This window comes from Hemibagrus wyckioides, linkage group LG25 (genome assembly GCF_019097595.1).
Source record: "Hemibagrus wyckioides isolate EC202008001 linkage group LG25, SWU_Hwy_1.0, whole genome shotgun sequence".
Taxonomy (NCBI): Eukaryota; Metazoa; Chordata; class Actinopteri; order Siluriformes; family Bagridae; genus Hemibagrus; species Hemibagrus wyckioides.
In genome coordinates this window covers 9,066,651-9,081,490 of record NC_080734.1, presented here as the reverse complement: position 1 = coordinate 9,081,490, position 14,840 = coordinate 9,066,651, and positions in this window count along the sequence as shown.

The following is a 14,840-nucleotide window of genomic DNA, read 5'->3' as shown; positions in this document are numbered from 1 at the left end:
TAAACTTTACTGCATCCTGAAAGTTTCTGTCCTGATTTTTCTGTATTGGTCTATTTCATGTTTGTTTGTTTGTTTATTTTTAAACAATTTCATTCACAGTGATTTAGAAGTAAGGTCAGTTGATGGTTAAGGATCTTGCCCACTTATGTCCTGACAGTGCTGGGATTCAAACTATCTAGCCAGATCGGAATCTTAAAAAAAAAAAAAGCCAAAAAATTCCAGGAGAAATACACGACCAGGCATAACATTTTGACCACCTACCTAATATTGTGTTGTCTCCCTTTTGCTGGCAAAATTGCCCTGACCTGTCATGCACTGTGTATTCTGACACCTTTCTATCAGAAACAGCATAAACATTTTCAGCAATTTTAAGCCTTGTCCGCCCATGACCCTGTCACCGGTTCATCACTGTTACTTCCTTGGACCATTTTTGATAAATACTGACCACTGCAGACCGGGAACACCCCACAAGAGCTGCAGTTTTGGAGATGCTCTGATCCAGTCGTCTAACCATCACAATTTTGCCCTTGTCGCTCAAATCCTTACGCTTGTCCATTTTTCCTGCTTCTAACACATCAACTTTGAGGACAAAATGTTCACTTGCTGCCTAATATATCCCACCCACTAACAGGTGCCGTGATGAGGAGATAATCAGAGTTATTCACTTCACCTCTCACTGCTCATAATGTTATGCCTGATTGGTGTATAGTTCAGTTTAGGGATATAAGGGGCAGTTATAGTAAGTATAGCAAATATGGAAAATATAATTTTGGGTCAAAAGTGACCAAAGGATCAGCAAAACAATAGTGGGCAAATAACTAATACACAGTAGGATTACAGTTTAGCTGGCTAGGGGTCTAAGGGGATGGTTTCTAAAGGGGTTTTCCAACCTGGCTTATAACTAGAATTCGTTTCAGATCCTGGTGCATTTTGGAAAAACCCAAGCAAACTCTGGAGCAGTTTACTTGTGGTGAACAAGCAATCACACCCAAGGGACCAACGAACCATTTTAAAATGACATACTGTCTAATGACCCTACTCCAAAACAGGTGAAAATTAGCAATATTGTCTGAACAAAGATGGGAACAGCAGTCTGGGGGTCAACCTCCAGTGAGGAACTGCTGTTACAGCAGACTAAGGTGCCGGCCTGGTGGCCACTGATGAGAAACTGTTGTTGCAGCCAGCTTGGGCATTGGACTTGCAGCTGGTGGTAAAGAAAGCAGCCGCTAAGCCCCTGAATGTATTTTTTAATCTTACTGTGATAAAATGGATAAAAGACATGCTACCTAAGACAAGCTGTTTTATAAAATCCTTCAGTGCTGTTTGTAAAATCTTTCAACACTGCCCCTCACTCACTGGAATTCACACACTTGGCCACTGATTTATTTATTTATTTATTTACTTACTTACTTAGCCTTGCATGGCTAAGTCTCTTAGTAATAGACATTCCTGTCTTCAGGTACTCAGTTAATGGTTGCCATAGCATCATGATTTGAATCTGCATAATGCAAGATACTAGTTGCCAGATGAATTCCTGTTAGAAAGAAATCTGCATGAAAATGGTTGTGAAGAAATTAAATTGTGCCAAGATGAACCATAACCATGAGGATAGAATAGGTGGGGTAGTATTGAACTTACATGTTCTTTCATGGGTGCTATGAATATGGGAATGGTAACGGTAGTAGACTTTGCTTTGATGGTTAAATACATAAACATAGTATTAAACAACTGTCTTGAATGATTTTTTCAAATTGCAAATATTTTTAAAAAGCAGCTTAAAATGTAGTACACATTAAATAAACCCTGAGTAAATGTAACTTAGTCAGATGTATTCATTAATTTATTACCACCGACAGTTTCCCAATTAAACATGCTGGTGAAGTATGTTGGATCTGGGTTGGAAAATTAATATTTTTATTCCCTTTAACCACTCTAGAGGTTTTGTTATAAAGTTTACATGATATATAATAATGGATAATAATTTGTGACTGACAGGTATGTATTGATTCCCAGTTGTACCCTGTTAGAATGAATGTTTATACATTTAATAGCCCTGAATGTCTTCTCTTGGTTTGAACCCTGGGTTTTGAGTGTGAAGACAGCATTTGTTGTTTAAACTGATAAAAGTCCACAGAGCTGTCTTTCAGAAAAAATGGAAATTCATTCTGAGCACAAAAATTTGGCATAACCAGTATAATAATACTGAAGTAGAGAAACCACTAGTGTACTAACAAACCAGACATTAAGCAGTTCGGCCAAGGAAAACAACAGCAGATGATGCAACCGTTGTGGGAGCTCTGAAGCAAAACCCAAAAACAACAGTCTGTGTCATCATCATCATTAACTTCCACAGGGCAGGGGTGAAGGTATCACAATCCACTGTTCAAAGAAGACTTTGAGTGCAGAAATATAGAGGACATACCACTCAGCAGCACTAAGAATCAAAAGGCCAAATTGGAATTCACAAAGAAATACAGAGATGAGAAACAAAACTTCTGCAACCAAGTTTAATCTCTACCAAAGTGTGGAGAAAGAAAGGATCTGCTCCTGATCCAAAACATGCAAACTCATCTGTGAAACATTGTGGAGGTCATGTCATGGCTTGCATCACTGCTTCTGGAACAAGCTCACTAAATCCCTATTGAAGATGTATTTCATTATGATAGCGGCAGAATGAATTAAATAAACAGTCTCGATCAATGTACAGAGAAATGCATCGAATTTGGAGCAATTCCATTAAGCAGCAAGACAACGACAGAAAACACACTGGCAGCACAACAAAGGATTTCATCAGAGTGAAAAGGTGGAAGGATTTTGACTGACCAAGTAAAACACCAGACGCTAAGCATGCATTTCACCTCCTTAATAGAAGACCAAATGAAGAAATAAACAAAAACTGAAAGAAACTGTGGTACAAACTGGAAAAGCATCAAAAGAAGAATGCAATAGTTTGGTGATGTCAGTGGCTCACTGAATTGTTGCAGTTATTGCAAGCAAGGGATATGCAACAAAATGTTATCTATCTGTTCGTTTGCTGTTGCTCACCTAAAAATTGGGTGTTCTGCTACCACTGGTGTTATGTTGTTAAGCTGTTTAACACATCTAGATGAGATTTCATTATATGAAAGCCGAAAGTCTGCTCTGTTCTTCAGTGTACAGCAAAAACAACAGATTAAATGAATTATATTGTTGTCATCAAGTTTGATAAATGTGCACAAAGTCGTGCACAATGTCAGTGCCAAAAATACGATCACGGTTATTTATTAAAACTCTGTGAGTCTCTATGAGTAAAACCTACACCTCGTTTACTGGGCCTTGGGACTTAAGTGAGTCAAATGACTGAACTGAGTCAAGGTCATTGTTCTGGATACAACTCATGGCTTAAATGATATCTATTTTGAGCAAAAAATGGACTGGTAAGGATTTGTAAAATTCTACATAATGTATAAAATGATAAAAAAGGAGGGAGAGGAAGACAAGGAAAGGGAGAAGGGGTGACGTGATGAGCAGACGGCATTTCGATTCATTCCCTTGTGTCTGTGGTGATAATCTGAGTCACGCAGGAGGCTGCAGGATAAAGGAACTTATTAACCTCGGAAACACAGTTAATTAAACAGGCCCTCCTCACTTTTGCCTGTTCATCTGATCAAAGGCACAGGAACTGGTTTGGAAGAAAAGCGGGAGAACGAGAGAGAAGGAGAGAAAGCGAGAGAGAGAGAGAGAGAGAGAGAGAGAGAGAGAGTGGAAGATGATAGCCAACCCCTTATCACAAGAACACTCACAATGTCATAGGGATTTAACGGCAGACTACAACTGGGTGCCTGCCCGCTCAGCAAGTCTCCATATTTCAAACAGTGACTCTGTGAGGCAGATGAAAATGGCTGGTTTCATATAAAGCCTCGCTTTTTCTGAGAGGGTGAAGAACAGCATGGGACAGGATTAAAGAGCCGGCTCTATGTTAGGATAAAATGTCTGACTGCCTTCTCATGAGACGCAGAGCAGACATGGCTGAGAGCAAGAATCTCCTCAGAGCTAGATTATTCAGTGAGCCACCAAGTGTTGGTCAACCTTGTCTGATGATAAAGGAACAAGGACACACAATCCTGTTCTTAAAGGGAACGTCTACCCCACCACATATAAAAGATGCTTGCACTGAAGGATTTGTGAAATGTTTTGCAATGTAGATGATAATGTAGTGATGTTTTAGTATTGTTTTCTATTTGTATTATTTTGATATATTATATGTCCGCTATCCTAGGACACTCACACACATGGAGGATCACATCATGGGGATGTTTAAATTTGCCAATCCACAAACCTGCATACTTTCAGGAGATGAGAGGAAATGCGGAACCCAGAGAAAGGTAGATGTGGTAAAAACATGGGAAACTTGATACTGTATTCTTGTTATTCCAGTGAATTGTTTCTGCTTGTCTGCTGGTCTAAAGCCACAGCAAGAGATTGCTAGTATCCTCAGGATGAAACTGGGAAACATGGTACAGAGACAGAAGAACCCTGGAATTGATTATATTATTATGGCTTGCTTTAATTGCTTATGGCTGGTGAGTTATCAAGCCTGCTAACAATCAATTCAGAGTAATGAGTGAGCTTTGCCAAAGGTCGCTCCTTGTTTAAATATGAAAGTATGGTTTTAACTGCAGAGTAGTAATAAAAAAGCAACAGTTCAAATAAAAGGGGGCTGTTCATTTTTTTTCTGAGCATAGATAAGTGACTTCTTTGTATCTATAATAGGAGCAGATCTTCCGGCTGTAGACATTTCAGGCTGTAAGTGACTGATCTCACTAAGAAAAACATATTCCATATCCAAGACTTGTAGTTCTTCTAATTTGAGAGACTCTATCTTCAATAATAAATCAGTTTGTAAGTCATCTTACACATTTTTTGCCTTTAATAAATCAGTGCCTGGTGCTTTCAGTAAAATAAATGAAGCTGAACTAAAGTGCAGTCCACGAACATTTAGACGATTTTGGCTCAGTACTCAATCAAATTGCTTTTGACATGGAACAATAATCATGAAGTCATAAACAGAGCCAAAACTGTCCTGGTGTGTCATAATCAGTGTTTGGCACATGAAGATGGGAGAAGACACCTATTAGCTATAAGCAAAAAAAAAAAAAAAAAAAACCCACTTGACCAGAATGGAAACATGTGATAGGAATCAATAGTAGATAATTTATCATGAGAAGATTGATATTTTAAGAGAAGAAGCCCTTAAAGCATGCTCTTAAAACATTGTGATTTTCAACAATGCTAACCACTGGTACCCTGGTACAACTCAAAAACAGGTGAACAGCAAAACTCTGTCATCTTAGCATGTGAAAAAATCTTCAATATAGTTAGATTTATGTATTGTTTTTCTATTTATACATTCTCCATTTTTAGACAATTTTACTGTTACTAACTAATGTTAACTGCTCTCCTGGTGGTCTAGTGGCAGGATCCTGTGCTTTTGTTGCTGTGGCCCAGGTTTGATTCCTGGGCAGGGAGCTAACACAGCCACTGAAGAGTTAACTCTTAGTGTTGATCCCAAGCCTGGATAAAATGGGAGGGATGAGACAGGAAGGGCATCTGGTGTAAAACCTGTGCCAGATCAAATACCCTGAACAGGGAGCAACGACTAACTAAAGTTAACTCTTTTGAAAGATCATTTTACTTCTTTCTATTCTATATAATAAACATTTCAGGTGTGATAACCTGTGTAATTGTGCTTCATAACAATGCAAAATAACTAAAAAAAAAAGGTTCACAGACCTAATGCTTTGTCTCTATCTTCATAATAGTGACAAACACAGTCCAAGTGCAAAAGCTACACTTTATGCTGCTTATGTGCTTTAGGGTTCCTCTTTAACTGACATTATTTAGCCTATTACATAATGCTTCATGAAAACCAATACAACAACATGACACAAAACAAGAAAAATAATATCTGTATATATATTAAATACTCAAAATCTACACAAACTCAAATCCTTGCAACGAACAGGATTTCCTGTTTACTTCGAGAAAAACTTTCACACGTTTTGTTAAAAATGGTAATCAGGTGTGTATGAGGGAAGTGTGGAGAACAACATGTCAAAATAAAAGTGCATGTCACTAATACTTAAAAAGCAGCACTTGTCACACTGGGAATTGTGCCATGCGCTGAGGGGAATTCATGACAATTTTGTTTGATAAATTTGTTAAATTCCGATAAATCTGAGGCTAAAATTCCAGTCTTTAGAGCTGAAGTTCAGTAAGTTATCAAATCTTCTAAACATTTTTGTAATCTATGTCCATTCACTTCATAAATGAAATAAACCTTATAGTAAATGCAGTTTTCTGGTAATGCAAATCATCAAATAAATACCTTAGGATTATTAATGCTGAAGGTCATGGATTGTTAATTTGTAAAGCAGGAAATAATGTATAGAAATAATGAAAAAGTAGATAGTAGTATAAATATTAATCTACAATTCTCTTTTACATATTCTGTTTCATTTCTCTCTTTACTTTATTTAAAGTCCAATGTATACCAACTTTTTGGTGTGTAGAAGTAAAACAGGAAAGATTGTTGACTTACATATTTTGACATACATTTTCCCAAAAGTGCTTCATTCCAAAAGTTAAAGTTTTTGTGAGTTTTTATTTACCAAAACAACAATTTGACAATAAGTCAAATAATACCTAAGAACATGCCAAACTAAAAGAAACCAGTGACAAACACTTTGCTAGGCTCCATCTTGAACGGCAATAGCTGACCAGGCCAAAGCCTGAACCATTTAGCATGCTTAATATTTGCCTTTAATTTAAGAACCACAAAAGGACTGTTGTCCTACAGGTGGCAGAAGGTCCACTAATTTTGACTCATGATAGTACACACTAGAAGAACTCTGGTAAGAAACACAAATAATGGGAATGGGAGTTCTGACAGCTCACAAATGTAGTTCTAAATCTGCCCACATTTCTGCAGTGACAGGTGTTACTTGGATTTGAGGAGTTGTGTCCAGTGAATTATTCGATTCAGTGGAGAGATGGTATTTTCAAAGGCTCATGCCGTGACAAGCATATAAATTGGACTGAGTAACAGAAATGGTCCTGCATGCATCAACAGTCTCTTACACCTGCCAGTAATACAAAATGCCCTGTGTGCATTCATGTTTTCCTTTTATTGTTATTCTTTGTAAATGTTATTTTAGTTATATTTTCTTTCTGTGCACTCATTTTCTCTATAGCACCATTTGTATTCGAAGGTATCAAGATGGCTTGCTAAAATCTATCACAGCAAATACGTAATGTACAGTATAATCTGAAAAAAATCATTTGTATCACTAAAATACAAAACTAATATTTTGTCAGCGCTCTCTGGAATACTGGATTTCCACTGTTGATTCTACCTTCAAGTGTGTTGCCAATTTCTGTTTCAAACTTTGGCAGGTTTACTGAAGTTTAGGAAAGCACCTGAAGAACAGAAGCTAATCAGGCCGAGATAGTTGAGACCTCAAACAATATAAAATCAAAGGGAACCTTTTTATTATTGGAAAATATGATCCAGATAGAAAAGTGTGCATGCTGTTTTGGGAGATTGCAAGTTTGAATGCTTACAAAGCCATAGACATATATGGCCAGGAGCCAGTGGAGCAAAATTGGTTATGGTTCTCGTCGGTTACAGTGACACTATCCAATTGCAGGCATCTGTGAACTCATGTATGTGCGAGGGAGGAGATAGCACCTTCAAGTGGGTTGCTTTCACGCGTGGGAAGCACATGTCAGCCTCCCTGGTTGGTATTTGTACGACAGGGCAGAACTGGCAGGTGAGTGGGAATTGGCAGGTGACCAAATGGGGGAAACATATATTGGATTCAGATTGGGTTTACTAGGCAGAAAAGACAGCAGTGGATGTTATTTCAGACTTTGAATGTCTTAGGAAATTGAAGCAGTGCTCATTCATGTGAATGATAGAAAAAAAAAGATTGTGCCTCTGGCACATGTATAGTCTCATCATATGTCATCTGTCTCACAGTTTCTGCTGTTCTGACTGGTAAGATTTGTAGTTTCTATCTTGGTTAGACAACTTTTGTCATCGAGGAAGGGTTTTAAAGGCATTTGAAGAAATATTCAGAGTCATAAAGGTATACATGTTAAACTGCATTCCTAATGGCATCCTTAGCTTGCACAAAAGAGTTCTATAAAAAACACCAAGTCCGTTTTATCCTAAGTCTACAGAAGTTCTTCACTAACTAGAAAAGTCACTAAAGTGTCTGATTTGCTGAAGAAAATTTATCACACAGCATTACAGTAACTTCTTCTGCTACTGTAGCTTCTGGTGGCTCTAATAGATCCAGACATCTGAGGTCAGTACGATGGTAACTTGCTAAATAAATACACACAGGCAGAAAGCTAGAGCCCCATCATGTGGCACGCCTACCTTTATCAAAGCCCTCGGACAGAGACAGATGGCTTAGAACGGCGGGTGAGTGTGTAAAAGTGTTTGTGGGATGGCGGCATAGCAGATAACAGCGGCGCAGGGGAACAGAGCTCTAAATCACAGTTTATCTCCCACCGACCACAGACACACACTAATGGTCATCACAGCAGGAGGAGGACAGTGCAGGTTTGCTATGGAACGAGGATGAACAACAGGCCATCACACACTTGGGAAGAGAAGATGCTCAGAGCGCTGCTCCTGAATAAGACTACTGAGCAAAGAGGATATGAGGACTATAGGGTAGAAATATGTGATCTTGTGTCCTGATCTTCACCAACTCCGTGTTAATGAATGAGCACAAATGGGTGTGATGGCCTGGTGTCCACTTTTGGCCATATTGTGTACTGATCTACTTTAAAGTGAGTGAAGGTGAAATGCAAATATGATGCTGACACATTTAGTTCAGTTCAAGTTTATTTCTATAGCACTTTCAGCAGTAGACATTATCACAAAGCAACTTCACATAAATGTGGATTTAAATATAGATCCAGAATGAGCAATGAGCAATTGAGCAAGGCCCTTAATTCAAATACTCAGTTATATGATGAATCCATTTGCTTTTGATAAAAGCTCCAGCTAAATAAATTAAAATGTAAAATTAGATGATCTCCATCTACCAGCACAGAAGGCTTTAGATGAAGCAGGAAGAAGAGAGCCGAAGTTGGGCATCAGGCTCATTTAGACTCCCTTAGGTAAAAGTTAGTCCCAAAGACTGACAGGAAAACTTTCATAGATCAGTGGATTATAGGAATAGACTTTGCCTCTTGCTGTTGTTTTCATTATTCTAGGTACTAATAAAGACCCTGCATTATTTTTTTATTAAAGCTGGCACAGCTGATCATAACAGACCAAACGTTACCACATGTATTGTAGGTCATTAGCATTTTACTATTATACAATATTGGGATTATTGTTTTTCATAATCAGTGCAACATTTTTCAGGGAACCAATTTAGTTTGGATAAAATAGGTGTAATAAAAACAGGTGTAATATGGCCTGCCATTTGGGCTGCTGCATTTAGGATGGAAGCTTGGTTGCATGGTTGAGTATCCAGACAGCTAGGCGTTAATGCAGTCCAGACTAAGTTGAGAAGTGAAGATTCTCAGGTAATTCTTAAGAAAATAACTCCACTGACTGCTGTTTTAGGGATACTGAAGATCCTAATAATACTGTCAGCTTCCACGCAGTCACATTCACCAGTGGCTGACCTTAGTTATGGTCTATGAACAGCACTTTAAGCAAGTTATTTAACTCCAATACAGGATCCTGTGGCTGCATTTAGCTAATTCTGCCTTGGACAAATGCATCAGCTAAAATCTAACTACAGTATCTGCATTTCCGGTTCTGTTCTCTCTCATCAGATTGCACTTTCTTGGTTTTCTGTTCAGTCTATCTAGCTTCCGCAAACATAAATAACGGTAGATATAGAGGGCCAAAAGGACAGCTCTAATTCAGCAAGCCAGTCACCAGGGAGAGAAGGCCAAATAACACAGCAATTAACTATGCCAACAGTTCTCTTAAATGAATGCTATAAGTTATAAGGTAAAACTAGTTTTATTCAAAGTGCCCTCTAGTTATATTGGGCATTTAAAAAAAACCCCTTTTACACAAGTTTTTTTAAACTTCAGCTCATTGAACTGCTACGTCTGGGAGTGTGTGCTAGTCAGAGCTGCCTGAAATGAATGTGAATTGTTGTCAGGGGGGAACAGTGCAATAAAAACCATTTCTCCTGGCGACATCATAGCCTATGAACCGTGTAGAGTAGCAGAGTAAAAGCAAAAACCTGTTTTATGGCCATTATCAGATGAATCATAGAAATGTTATGTAAAGGGAGAGCATCTCTAAACAGCACCGAAAGCAATCAATGTGGACGCAACAAACACAGCAAATGCTTTACAACCCCTTTAATTTATCTGTGGTGTATCAAACACAACACTTTGGAACATAAAGTAGGAAAACATCTCCTTTGAAAACATTCTCTGATGGTTCAGAATATTTTTCATTATAAAATAAATACAAATCTCAGATTCAAATTCTGAAGAGATACTGCAAGTAGAAAGATAAATTAAATAAAAACACACATGAACTTGTAAAGGGGCATGTGGGTACTTTAAGACAAAATCCGTATGTTTTTTTAGTGTCACAGAGGCCTCTTGTTTGCTCCCTGTTTCCTACTTGCTGGTTTTCTTGAATGAGTTTTTGTCATTATGCTTGCTTTGCTTTGCTATTTGTGCAATACTGGGTTCAGATTTCATATTTCTTGTTTCACAATTAAGCTTGTTTCCCATATCTAGTTTCCTACTTCTATGATTACCTGTTTTTTCTTTTTTTTTGGTTCCAGAGCATTCTATTTCCTATTTCTAGTTTACTAGTTCTCCTTTTTCCTAGATTCTTAGTTACCTAGTTGCTCCTATAGTTCCTAGTCCTGGTATATGCAGTTGTATTGGTTTTGCTAGTTTGAATTAGCACACACACAAAGTACACACATTTTTCTTTTTATTTTTAGTACCTGCTTGAAAGGTCTCATCCAGTCTGGGTAATTTTAAAACCGAAACAAACCAAAAAGCCTAAAAAAAAACAAAAACAAAAAAACCTACATTGTGATAAATAGTGATAAATCTATAAGCAGGTGAGTTGGTACATTTGAACAATCCTGATTCTCCCCATTTCCCCATTTAGTTTAAGTGGTGTAGTAAACTGAGAGGGCTAGAGGAACGTAATTCAAGCATGCTTATGAGAATATTAGTCCGCACATAACTGGACAGTTCTCAGCAATTTCTGCTGGTGTTTGAGTAGTTTTGTCATATTTCTATCTTGTCTTTTTTTCTTAATCCACACTTTTCTGGCTGTCTACGGTTTTCCATCATAAACATTTGTAATAGTTCTCACAAAAGTCCAAAAAAAAACTGAAAAAATGAAAAAGACAAGAGATGACTAAGTGAGGAAATAAGTGCCTCTCCTGAGAACACAGACAATGTTAGATAGAAGAAACATTGATCAAGTTTCCTTGTTGTTCAAATTTAGGGAAACAATGAAACTTAATTTAAACGTCCAGTTCTCCTTTTTATCCACTTCTGGTTCCATGATTATCCTTGTTCCTAGAGTCCCCTCGTTTCATTAGTTGCTAATTTATTAGTACTTGTTTTTCTTGTTTCTTATTCTTTTTAGATTTCCCCCCTTCATTTCATTTTAAAGTTTGCTATGTTCACCTCATTCACAAAATTTTTAGGGTGCTTCCCAATACTGTAATTGACGCCTCATTGCCTTCTGAAACATAGATTCTTCAGCCCCTGCCCTATAAACTGGCAACAGATTGAGAAGGTCAGCCCAGAATTCTCTATACCTCCACAGATGTTCACAGAACTCAACTGAGAAATATAATGACTCCGGTAGGTCCTTGCTTTGCCCTGGAGTATCCATCTAATGGGACATACCTCATACAGCTCTAGCAAAAACTGATCAGGGGACATCCTTTTAAGGTACAACACCACCATTACAGCCTCCTGTCAATTTGAAGAAGCAGTGGCTCTACTTTGAGGTTTTCCCAGATTGTCAAGAACCAGTTCAACCAACATTATTTCAGCCACTCCCCACAGCTTGTGACCATAGGTGAGAATAGGCACATAGACTGACTGGTAAACAAAGAGCTTTTTTCCTCACAGCAAGAACCTGTTCCCACACCACAAACCAGCAGAGTAACTGTTCTGATCCAATTCCAATCTCAAATGCTTTATTTTCCATAACCTATGAACAAGATCCCAAGATCTCCAAAAGGCATATAGTCTATCCCCTCACCTGAAGGGAGCATTCAGTCTTCCAGGAGACAACTATAAACTCAGACATAGCTCTAGCCTCCCATAGCAGACACTTCTTGTCTCTTGATATTTTGTCTATTTAAACCATACATAAGAAACAAACTAGCCCCTTTGTACAGTCTGACACTGACATTAAACAGTTTCCACTTAATGCTTTGAACATGGACAATGCTTACTGTGTACATACACAGACTGGATTGCATGAAGTAGTGATCCTGATACTTCATACTTCTGCAAAATCTCCTGCCACACCTCCTGTCGTGGATGTTGGGGCACAAATTGAGTGGATTAGCATACTTACATGACCCATCACAGAGTTGTACACAAGTAAAGAGCTGGTCCATTGTTCTATGACCTGGGGTAACCATTGATGTGCCACCCAAATCCTAGGTTAAACTAGGAGTCTGTTAATCTGACAGACTCCTCTATAGAACCCTGGTATAGACTTTTGCTAGGATGCTAAGGAACATATTTCTATAAGTGGAATACATCCTCTGCCCCCCTCCCTCCTTTACAAAAATGGGGACCACCATCATTTTTTACCATTACAAGGGCAATGCCATAGATCTTGATAACAAAACTGAAAGTCCATTATAACCACACATCCCCAACTTAGTCCAATGCCTTCAATATCTCCGGCCAAATCCCATCCACCTCTTCAGCCTTGACACTAGTCCTCTTTGTAACCACTCAAAGTGCTCCATCCATAATTCCTCAAAGTGCTCCACCCATTGATCAACACTATCCCCAGTAGAGGTCAGCACTTACATGCACTTGCTTAGCAGAGCTGGCAAATGGTATCCTCCTCCTTTTTTGGCCAACATAAATCTGTCAGTGGTCTCCTCATATTCCATGACCCATCTTCTGCTTCTGTAACTGCCTATGCAGCAGTCCTTCTAGCTCTCTATAATTCTCAATTAAAAATCAGGAGGCCATAGCTTCCTGCGGTAGCCTCAATGATTGAGAACTTAAATATGGTCCATTGTGAATTAATGTCCCCAACCTCAATCAGTACAAGGGAGAAGTCATTTTGGACATAACAATTTGTCTCTCATTGAAGGTCCCAAGCAACCCAGAAGGTTCTCCATAAATAATCTATAAATCTAGCTGGGACCTTGTGTGATGAATCCAACTTGTCACCAAGTTGACAGCTCTGTCCTTCTCTTTATCTGAGTGATTAAAGCATATAGCCTCAGGTCTGATAGCACAAACACAAATCCAAGGAGCTTGAGTAACAAGTACACTTATGAGCAACCTTGTGTTTGAACAAAGTATTTGGTATTGAAGATCAGTGGCTTGCACAGAACTCAGCTCTAAATATCTCCATTGTTCCTGGCAAAAGCACCGGGGTCCTCCTGTATGAGGTACAGTCTTGAGCGGCTCCTGCTCCACTATGTCCAAGAAGGCTGAACGAACTATGAATGACCAATTCATTAAATGCACGCAGAGTATGAGGAGAAAGGTGCTTATGTGGAAGCCACGAGTGACATAAGCCTGTGGGTTACATTTACCATTTTCACAAAACCACCTACACTGAAAAAAAATATGTGGATAAAGAAAACATTATGTAGAGTTTACTTGAAAAAACTAGGTTTCTCATTAAAAAAAAGAAGTTCATTGTTTATTCTAAATTTCATTTATACACCTAGAATGTTTAATCTACTACTTAGAAATACATAGAGTGAATGTGACTACGTTACATACAGTATTATTAATGATGTATATAATTAATTATGAATCCATTTACATTTTAAAATCTTTTGGTGCTGACTGGATGAAATGAATATAGTGTTAAATTATTGTAAGTAACTCCTGTGTGGCACAATAGTGCAGTGAATGATGCTACTGCCTCACAATGCTAGGGTCCTTAAATTAAGTTTGTGATCCTGAGATTGGGTGAATGCACAGAGTCCCCCCCCCCCCAGTGTTTTAAAATTACATGCTCCCATTATGATGGATGAACGAAAACGATCGATGATAATGTAATTCCTTCATGTCGAACCAACGTACACATTCGAACGAAATAGATTCAATGAACTTTTTTTTTTTTTTCAGTGTAGGTTCAAACAAATAAAAAAAAAGAAAACACACTAAATGGATTCAGTTAATAATGAAACAATGGCCAGAAAAGTCAATAAATTGCCTCGATTTTACATTCTGAGTCAGGGAATACAAAAGTGATGAGTAAATATTGTATCAGTTAAAACATGCTGGACAAGTAATCAATAATTGATGGTGATTTATAGTGAAGTATATTTGACCTAACATGGCACAATGTTTGGCATCCATTCCTTCGTTGGTGTTTTCTTTCCTTGTGACCTTACCTCGCATCTTCTGAGGAAACAAAATAAGGAAGCGCAATTAAAGAAATCAGAAGCACCCTAATATTTCTCCTCGTTACGCTTTCCTATCTCGCTAGTTTACCGTGTTCCTCTAGTTACTTAGTGATCGGTGATCAAACAGGCAAGAGAGATTAAAAGACAAGATTAAAAATGACTTAAAACCACCCTGGGACAATTAAATAACGATAAAAATATAAA